The sequence below is a fragment of the Anthonomus grandis genome, chromosome 1 (genome assembly GCF_022605725.1).
Source record: "Anthonomus grandis grandis chromosome 1, icAntGran1.3, whole genome shotgun sequence".
NCBI classification, from domain to species: domain Eukaryota; kingdom Metazoa; phylum Arthropoda; class Insecta; order Coleoptera; family Curculionidae; genus Anthonomus; species Anthonomus grandis.
In genome coordinates, this window is record NC_065546.1 from 6231558 (window position 1) to 6241780 (window position 10223).

Genomic DNA, 10223 nt, shown 5'->3' on the forward strand with positions numbered 1-10223 from the left:
ACTCCTACTTTCTGAGGAAGCTTTTATACCAGAACGGAGCATTGAACATGCATGCAAACATTCCGAGGCTGTTGGTCGATTGATAACAGATGTAAAGCCCCTTGTACGAGCTGAAAGGAATATTCCCATGAGGTTAATAAATTGCAATCATTATTGCATATCAAATAAGGGCATGAAGTTAGAACACTGTTTCGATAAGTTGCGGCTGTTGTCATTCAGAAAGCCATTACAAGAATTAGAAGGGCTGATATTGTCGTCGGGTGCCTGTTAACGCCAGACCAAAGGGAGCTAAGGTATTTGGTCCATAGGTATCAAGACGTTCTTGATACTGGAAAGAAAGGCAGAATCAACATACTCCAGCACAAAATCAATATAGGCAATATAAAAATCTCAAGCAGTCGTGAGTAATCGTGCTTTCGCCGTGAAATGTGTTAATAAATTATTTGACTATTTTCGATTTTTATAAATCACACCTAACAAATGGGAAAAAAACGCTATAGTTTATTACAAATACTAATTATAGTTTGAGGATGTAACATTTATAGGTAACATTTATTTTTGAAAACCATCTATTCACTGCAGATTTCAACGAAAATAACATCTAGTAAATACAACACAAAATAGAACAAAAAGCAGATTATTTCGCATCTGGCTTTTAGCAAACTAAAAACCAAAAATGAGCTCTAAAATACTTCGCTGCTCTCGATTTGATTTAAACACATTCCCATGCAAATAAATCTTTTGTCCAGATATATTTTCTACACCTATCTCCGAACGTTTTACCACATCCGTCGCCATAAAACTATCGTACCATTCGACACTAACGACTCTCTTACGATTTATTTAGGAGTCTGATATCAAAAATGTTGCTACTAGCAGCTTTGATCTTCGATTAGATATATCGGAGCTTACAAATCATTCTGTTACATCTACAGAGGACAAGAAGAATGAATGGAAGATTAACATGTGTTGAGGACCATATTTTATTCGTTATTGTAATTTAAAGCATTAAGTAGATGCAGAAGTTGTTTAGACGGTTATAAATCCTCTTCATTTGACTATTAGTGGCTTTTTGCAAATAAGTCTCTTCTTAAAATAAAATACCAAGCAAACTCATGAGATTTTATTATTTCAAATCTAAATCCATTGTTAAAATAAACTAATTATTATTGAGAGGAGCGCCCGTCAAGCATTACTTAAGACATATGTCTTTACATTTAATTACTTTTAACGCTATAATTCCAAGTATCATTTTAAAAATTTAATTTGAAATTGCTTTTGCTATAGCAAGCTTACAATTGGTTTGCGTGGGATCGTCCCCTTATCTTACGATGTTTTCAATACTTATTCAAATCAGTGTAGGCAAGGCAACAGGTACTATAAAATAAAATCTTTAATTATTTTATATTGGGAGTTTTAATTAAGATTATATAAAATAAATTGGATTGATATTAAAATAGTCAGTTTCTAATGAAGGTTTCTTAATTCTATATTTACAATGTGGACCATCAAATTTATTCATACCGTTACTTAGCTTTCTTGGATTTACTTGAAATTTAAGATAAATTCTCAAAGGTCAAAGTATATCTGAAGTGAATAGCAAAAAAGTAAAATTAATACTCAATTGAAGACTAATTAGCTTTAACATGAACACCAAAAGAGTATTAACAGAAATCGTACAGTTGATAATAATAAATATGATTTATTAAGGATCACTATCGCAGTCATACACGGAAAAAAAAACTCAAATCTTAAATTCTGAAAATGTTCGATTTTAGATAGGCTGATTTGATAAATGAAATTGCTAATAAACTAAACTTAACATAGAGTACCAAAAATCCTTTAAGGCAATAAAGAAGTAAGTGAATTAGCTACAGAAAGTTCAAGCTTCAAAAAGCATTTAAGTTATGACAGTCTATAAAAGAGGCGGAATAATAAATCGAATAGAATCTTCTGCTAATAATATCTATGTATACATTAAATTTATATTAAATGATTACTTCTGGAAGGTCAATATTCTAATAAAAAAAATTATATAAAGTAAGAGTACATTTCAGCTAAGCCTTTGTCGATCCGTGCAGTAGCGGGTAAATTCTGTTGGAATACCAATGAGGGTAAGTTTATTTTGAATTTGTCGAGAAATGGAATGAAACTCGTAGAATATGCTAATCTTAACGGGAACTTAGATTTTGAAAAAAATATGGCTTTACCCATTGTTAGAAACTTAACCCCATCCGAGTTTCACTATAAATATCATATAAAAATGATTCTGGACCTTACCGAAGTGTGAAATGCGGTAAAAAGCAAAAAATATTCACCGATTTTCGGGCATTTAAACTCAAAAAAAGATTTGTACCGTCTGTAAAGATTATAATTACATAAGAAAGTATAGTTTTAAAATGATCCTGAACTTTACTAAGGAGTAAAATATGGTATAATGTTAAAAAATTCTGGTTTTACTCAGTTTTTGGCGCTTATCCCCATCTGAACCCCACAGTTCCTTGGCGACCACTTTGGAATGTTTATAAAGATGAAAATAAAGAAAAGTATTACTTCCAGAACATTCTACCCAATTAGCAGTTTTTCGACGCGACAACGTTGCAAATTGCAACGCAACGCATTGCATTGTTACGTTGTCGTAGACAACTCCGTTTTACACCAATTTGAAAGAGATAAAAAAATCTCTTTCAAATTGGTTGTCTCAATGTTACGCAGTGACTACCCGTTAACTTTCTAAACGCTTTTGCAACGTTTACAGAGTTACTGATTTTTGGACGGATGGACGACAGAAAAATTAATTACTTTTTTAACAATAAACTAATAGATAACTCCAGTAGGCAGCTACTCCAAAAATACAACCTTTTTAATCCATCTTTTGAACAGTCTTTATTAATATTAATATTAATAAAGAGCTTTAACCCATTCGTTCCCATTGTACTCATATGAGTACAGTGAACAAAAAGACCTAGTGCTGACATCTATTTTGGAATTTTGAAATTTTCGTGAAGTATAGGGATCTGTAAACAAGTATAATTTCATGTAGACGTTTAAAAATGTGGTTATCGCGATGCAGAATTTTGTTGTTGATTTCGATAGTCAGTGTCCAACTAGTATTAAAATCCTGTGACTGCCCAACGTAAGTTATTGTTTTTTGTTACCATTTGATAAATCACTAGGTTTCATTGTTGATTATAATGTTCTTAGGGATCATAAAACGTATTTGTTTTTGTAAGCCAGTAAAATTACAATTCTGTTGTCACAAAATGGCCCCCCGAACCTTACTGTACTTATTTGAGTACAGTGGGCACTCTATTTTAGAAAAAATGTTTTGGGTCCTAATTTTTATAAAGTAAAAAAATTTATATGTGATAAAATATGGTCTAATAAATTGTTTACAAAAAAACATAGAAAATATGTCTTTGGCTCTGTCGCCTAGCAATATTTTTTTTATTGCTAGAACTGATAACAAAAAATGGATTTTGATGACGATGCCTATGTGCCAATTCCCACCTCAAATTTTTATGGTAAAAGGTATTAAAGGCTTGGAGCTGCCCTAGAAGATATCTGTTCCACAAATAAGAACGTTCCAGCGGATATCATTATAATACCACCTGATCCTGAAAGTCAGACTGACGAAGAGGATATAGATGATGATTTGATTGAAGAGAATGAAGTAAGCCAGTTTCCTAGGGATATCCCAGGTCAAATTGAGGTACACTATGTGGATGAGAATGAAGATACTAGTGATGAAGAAATGGATATGCCGTTGTCTGTTTTGCGCCAAAATCTACTAAAAGGCTCTGCAGCTATCAAACTAGAAGATGCTGGTTAATCGTTGCGAAAAAAAGAAAAATCCAGTGAACCCAGATGGTCTGAAAATATTATTGATATATCTTTACCATCAACGCCTGGGACCGCTGATCGGTTAGAAATAGTCAAAAGCGACTTACAGGATTGTACTCCACTTGAAATCTTTAAAAAAATATTTGATGACAAGATTATAGACCATATTGTACATGAAACAAACTTATAAAATCCCTTAAAAAAATAATCATGCCTTTTTCGTTTCTAGAGCCGACATAAAATTGTTCCTTGCAATTTTGTTATTTACTGGATATCACAAGCTTTCCCGTGAGCGTCTCTATTGGAGCCTCGATGAAGACGTTGGCGTGCCCTTTATAGCAAATTCCATGTCTGGAAATCGTTTTCAAGATATAAAGAGATATATTCATTTGGCCAATAATAATAATTTGGACGGGAATGACAAACTAGCAAAATTGCGCCCTTTGGTAGATCTTCTAAATCAAAATTTTTTGCAATGGGGCATCTTTCACGAGGAGCTCTTAATAGATGAAGCTATGGTGAAATATTTTGAGCACCATCCCTTAAAACAATTTATAAAAGGCAAGCCTACCCGTTTTGGTTACAAGGACTGGATGTTGACCAGCTCCACAGGATATTGTTATTTCTTTGATACGTATTGCGGTGCCAAATCGTCAAATCCGGTAGTATTAGACCTCTTAGAAAACATTGCAGTCCCTTCGGACCATACTGTGTTCTTTGACAACTACTTTACTAGTTTTCACCTTCTAAAAACACTTAGAGAAAAAGGCCAGAGAGCCACAGGCACTGTTAGGGAAAATAGGACCAAAAAATATCCACTGACGAACAACAAACTATTTCAGAAAAAGGAACGTGGTTCTTATGAATATAGGTATGATAGTGATTCTCATGTTTTATTTGTAAGGTGGAAGGATAATAGCGTTGTAACTTTAGCAACAAATTATGACAAATTTGAACCTTTGTCAAGAGTCAAACGTTGGTCAACTGCTGCAAAAGAAAAAATTGATGTTCCTCAGCCATTTTTATTTCAAACTTACAACAAACATATGGGAGGCGTCGATCTACATGACCAAGCAGTCAGGAATTACCGAATCAATATTCGCGGTAAAAAGTGGTGGTGGTGCCTGTTTACCCATATGGTGAATATGTAAGTTGTAAATTCATGGAGATTACATCAATTAGCCTTAGCAGAGAAAATGGATTTGCTTGGATTCCAAAGACAAATTGTGTTTCATTACTTGAATTGCTTTGGCAAATCACGGTTTGTGAAACAGAGACCTGCTGCTCAAGTTCTTCAAACGATTAGACAACACAAAGGTCACTTCCCACGCAAACTGGAAAAGCAATTAGCAGCATTGTGTGTCATCAAAGAGCTAGATGGGCTTGCATAAAATGTCAAGTAACACTTTGTTTGGAACGAACCTGTTTTATAATGTACCACTCTCATTAAAATAAGTTTTCTTTTGTAAAATAAAAAAGTTGTTTTGTCTGCCAAGTTACCATTGTACTCATTTGAGTACATATCTATATCTAAGTTATCTTCAGAATTAGAATATAGGTTTTATATATCGTTTTGTTAAGAATATAGATATTATCACAATGACGTGTATTTTTTTTATTTTTTTGACTAAAAGGTACCGTGGGATCTAATGGGTTAAAGTCGGAAACTAAAGCAAAGATTGTAAAAAAAGGGAAAGCATTGGCGCCAAAGGTTAAAGCAGCCAAAAGAAAGGTTCTTCAGTCTTCTGACGATGAATCTGATGAAGACGATACAATTTGCATTGTTTGCTGCGAGAAATTTTCTAATACCAAACCAGGAGAAGGATGGATTCAATGCAAAACATGTTAAGCAGTGGGCACAGGATGAGTGCACTCCCGGTAATCTCGGATTCTATATATGTCATCACTGTGTCTCAGTCACACGAGGAATAAAATGTTTATTGGTTCTACAAATGCATATTTTGAACTATATCTTTATTTGAGTTATGTTTTTTCTTATTACGTTAAAAAGCTATTGATATAAGAAGATTATATTATTGAAATTTTGTTAGAATTTTATTTTTGTTTTCTTTTGTTAGACTTTTACATGTTTTTTTAATAAAAATAAATGTTTATTTTGTAGCTATTTTCATTTTATTTTTTTCCTGTTAAGCAAAATGTTCATACTCATTGCTTTAACTATAATTTAAGCTAGTTTTCTAAAGTAGAAAACGATGTTACATCTTACCCCCAAAATGGTACAACTTACCCCAAGGGCGGGGTAAATTGTACCAAAATCATGCCTGCTTTATTTTTGATACTTTTAAAATAATACTATAGTAAATAAAAAATTAAGTCTCTTATAACTAATATAAAATACGAAATTTGTAAAACAAAAAGTTTTTGCTACAATAAAAATAAACCATAAATTGTTACAACCTGCCCCGGTCACCCCTAATATTAATATTTTTTAATATTATTATAATTATTATTAATATTAATATTTACAAGCACTTAATTTATAAACAGAAAATAGTTGACTGTAAAAAGATGTTATTTTAGCCCTAAATAACACGCGCGCCCTGAATTTATAGCGTATTTCAAAAAAAAAAAAATAAAATTTTTATTGGTTACATAAGAAACCCGGTGTTGTTGTCCCTGGTTAACCTGAAGCAAGAGGAAAAACGGATGGACCTAACCTAAAATTTTAATGTTTCAATTATTGTTTGTAGTTTGTTGCGCGTATGCAGCACGTTTTCTTACCAACTTTAATAAACAAAAACTTTAACTTTTACAACAAAATTCATAAGCTCTTCGAAAAATATAAACTCAGAATATAATGTTAACATTACATTCTGAGTTCTCATTGCTGCTGCTACTATATAAATACTAAAAAATGAAACTTTATAAAATTTACCATTGTTTTCAAACTGGTTAGTCTCTTGTGTAAAGAAAGGCTATAAACAAGCATATGAAACCATGAAGGAAACCATTTACAAAAAGTAAATCCAGTATTTTAATCTTTAAATATGTAAAATTTAATACAAACATTTTCACTGCTATCTTCCGCCACTTCCATTGATTCTACATAATCCATATAAACTTCAGGTAAGCTAGTTGTAGGCATTTTTGCTTCCATTGCAAGTTTTTTTTTGCGTCTGTAGTAAGTTGCAGAATATTTTAGTATTATTGTTATTGTTAAAGCAAAACGGAAATAATAAATCCCAATAATTTTTTCCTTCCTCTAATTCCCTCCTTAAATTTTTCTTCCTCTTATTCCCTGTACCTTTGTTCTTCATCTTCTTCCTTAAACTCTTTAAAACATGTCAAAAAGCTCCCTCTACAGCGAAAAATGCTCAACACAGACGATCAGGCAATGTAATACCCATTCGCTAACTATGAGGAAACGTTGTTCTTACTGGGTTTTTGATTCGAAAAATTGTACACGTCTGCACGTCGTTGTTTTAAGTGTAAATTACTACTGCTACCATCTATAGTAAAAAAATACGTTGTAAAAACGGCAGAGTTTTACAACAGTTGCTATACAGGTGCAGTACGTCTAAGTTTGGTCGAAAATAAACGTTGCAAAAACAACTAAATTTTGCACTGAAAACAACGTTGCAACTAGTGAAAATAGGAGTAATCTCGGGTAAGCTCGTTACTTGGGCTAGACGTTACCGAAGAGTGAAATCCGGTATAATGCGAAAAAAAATTGAAATTTTACCCATTTTATGGGCACTTTATTCCATCTGAGTCTTAAGATTCTTTGACGATCGCGAACCTCAAAACTCCCTTTTCTGTAAAAATCGTTATCAAATTACGTTAGAAAAGTAGCTTATTATGTTATAATTTCAAAATGATCCTGATGATTACCGAAATGTGAAATGCGGTAGAAAGTGAAAAAAATAACTTTTGATTCATTTTCGGGTACTTAACATTACCAGAGCCTCAAGAATCGCTGACGATCTCTATGAAATGATTGGTATTAATTTGACGTTTTTGAAACCAAACTTCACACACTAACGTCACTCAGTTTACAGTACTTGGACCATTATTAACTCTGGAATGCTACACTTATTTCCGACTCCGCATCTGCTACACAGGGGTACAACCGTACCCCTATGAAATGATTGGTATTAATTTGACGTTTTTGAAACCAAACTTCACACACTAACGTCACTCAGTTTACAGTACTTGGACCATTATTAACTCTGGAATGCTACACTTATTTCCGACTCTGAATCTGCTACACAGGGGTACAACCGTACCCCTATGAAATGATTGGTATTAATTTGACGTTTTTGAAACCAAACTTCACACACTAACGTCACTCAGTTTACAGTACTTGGACCATTATTAACTCTGGAATGCTACACTTATTTCCGACTCTGCATCTGCTACACAGGGGTACAACCGTACCCCAAATAAAACACGTCGAATTTTAGAAAAACGAAAAATTTATTCACTTATAGAAAAATAATAACTTAAACCGAGTCTCTAAGAACACTTTTAATGCATATCTATAATAAAATGTTCATGCGGCACACACTGAGCATATTTTTTTTGATGTTGCAAACACACGAACTTTTTTCATACAGCACAGCTTACTCTCGATTTTGGATCCTCTCTTCTGGGACAAAGCACACACCACTGTTGTCGTAAGCCTAGTAGGTACTTCTTCTGAAGTGGTTATCTTGAGGACCTTACATATAGTTTCACGAAGTTCGCGCCTCAAAGTTGGAGCTTCCAAACGACTCATCATGTGCGGTCTGACCAGGTCAAGGGCAAGCTTCTTGAGGTATTCTCTCCTGTGCTTTACAATTTCTCTATTGAACTTCACCCGAGCCACGCAAAAGAATCATTGAATTATATCCTAGAATATCCAACAAATTATAGAACAGACATAATGGCCAGCGACGTGTTTTTGTACCAGTAGAATAAGTGTGGCACAACTGGTCTAAAGTATCGACTCCTCCTTTTGTAGAATTATAAAATTGAATAATTTCTGGTAACTTGGTCGTAAATGGCTCATTACCTTTTTCGTGCATTGTCGAAAGCATAATTACTGCTTTTTTAGCACTCTTGGGTGGACAGTATGATAACAGTATCAGATGTCCACTGCAGCAAAACATGGCAGAATTTTGATTCCTTTCTTTGAGTTCCAAAAACAAATCAGGAATTTCTTTTTTATTTCTTCTCACAGTACCAACAATGGTAATTTTCCTCTCCAAAAGATGTTTCGCTGTCTCAATAGAAGTAAACCAGTTATCCATGGTCAAGTTCCTATTTGTTCCTTGGACAGAACTGGTTAGCTTATTACAGTAGTACTGAGCTACAGGAACTTGTGTGTTGGTGTGTACCTTTTCCTATATAAATTTCAGCATCCAGTGCAAAAGCTGTTTTGGCATCACAGGACAACACAATTTTGATTCCGTATTTATTGGGCTTTGAAGGGATGTACATTCTAAAAGGACATCGCCCTCTAAAGCCAACCAATTGTTCATCAATAGTAATATATTCTGAAGGAGTATATAGGTTTTTTATTTTAACGATTGACCTCTCAAATACCTCTCGAAAAGCTGCAAGCTTATCAGTTTCTTTTCTTTCAGTTCTAGACTGCTTATCATCAAAGCGAAGACAGTTTATCAAAAACCTGAAACGTGCCTCGGGCATGGTAGTATGGAATATTGGAATTCCTGTGTCTTTATCAAAGAGTTCCTTGGTCAAAACTCCGGCCATTTTCATAACACCGGCATAATAAAATAGCCCGAAAAGTGCTTGGAGTTCAATGCTGTTTGTATCCTTAGTCCAAGAGGGTCTCTTACCTACTGGCGTAATAACAGGTGCATCAGTATCTTGGTCATCGTTCTTATTTGAATATTTCAATCGTTGAACTTGGATCTCGTTATTAGTATATTGGGTAATTCTATCGAGATTTTCTTGAGTGAAACATAATTTCCAAGCTTCAGTTCCCGATGTTATATGTTTTGCTTCGTTTTTGTTTCCAGGTAAATGCAAAACCAGATTTCGTTTTGGTGTACGATGAATTGCGCCTTTCTTACCTGACCATATAAGCCCATTTTTACCCCTTTATTTGGAAGGCACTGGTAAAATTTCCACCATATCTCTGTTGATCGCCTGTATTTCTGCCAATGGTATATTGTCAGCTTCCGAATCTGTATTAGATGGAAAGGTATCCTGAGTCTGTTCTGGTGCAATAAAAGAATTAAGATTGATTTGATTGCCACGTATTTCATCCTCTTCTGGCTCCTCTCTAAAATCAGGTATAACGGCATCTTCCTCCTCGCTGTCATCCGAAAAACTGTCTGAATCAGATTCATAGAGAATGCGATGAATTTCTCCGACATCTTCAGGCTTTGTTAGGTCGAAGAACTTTTTCT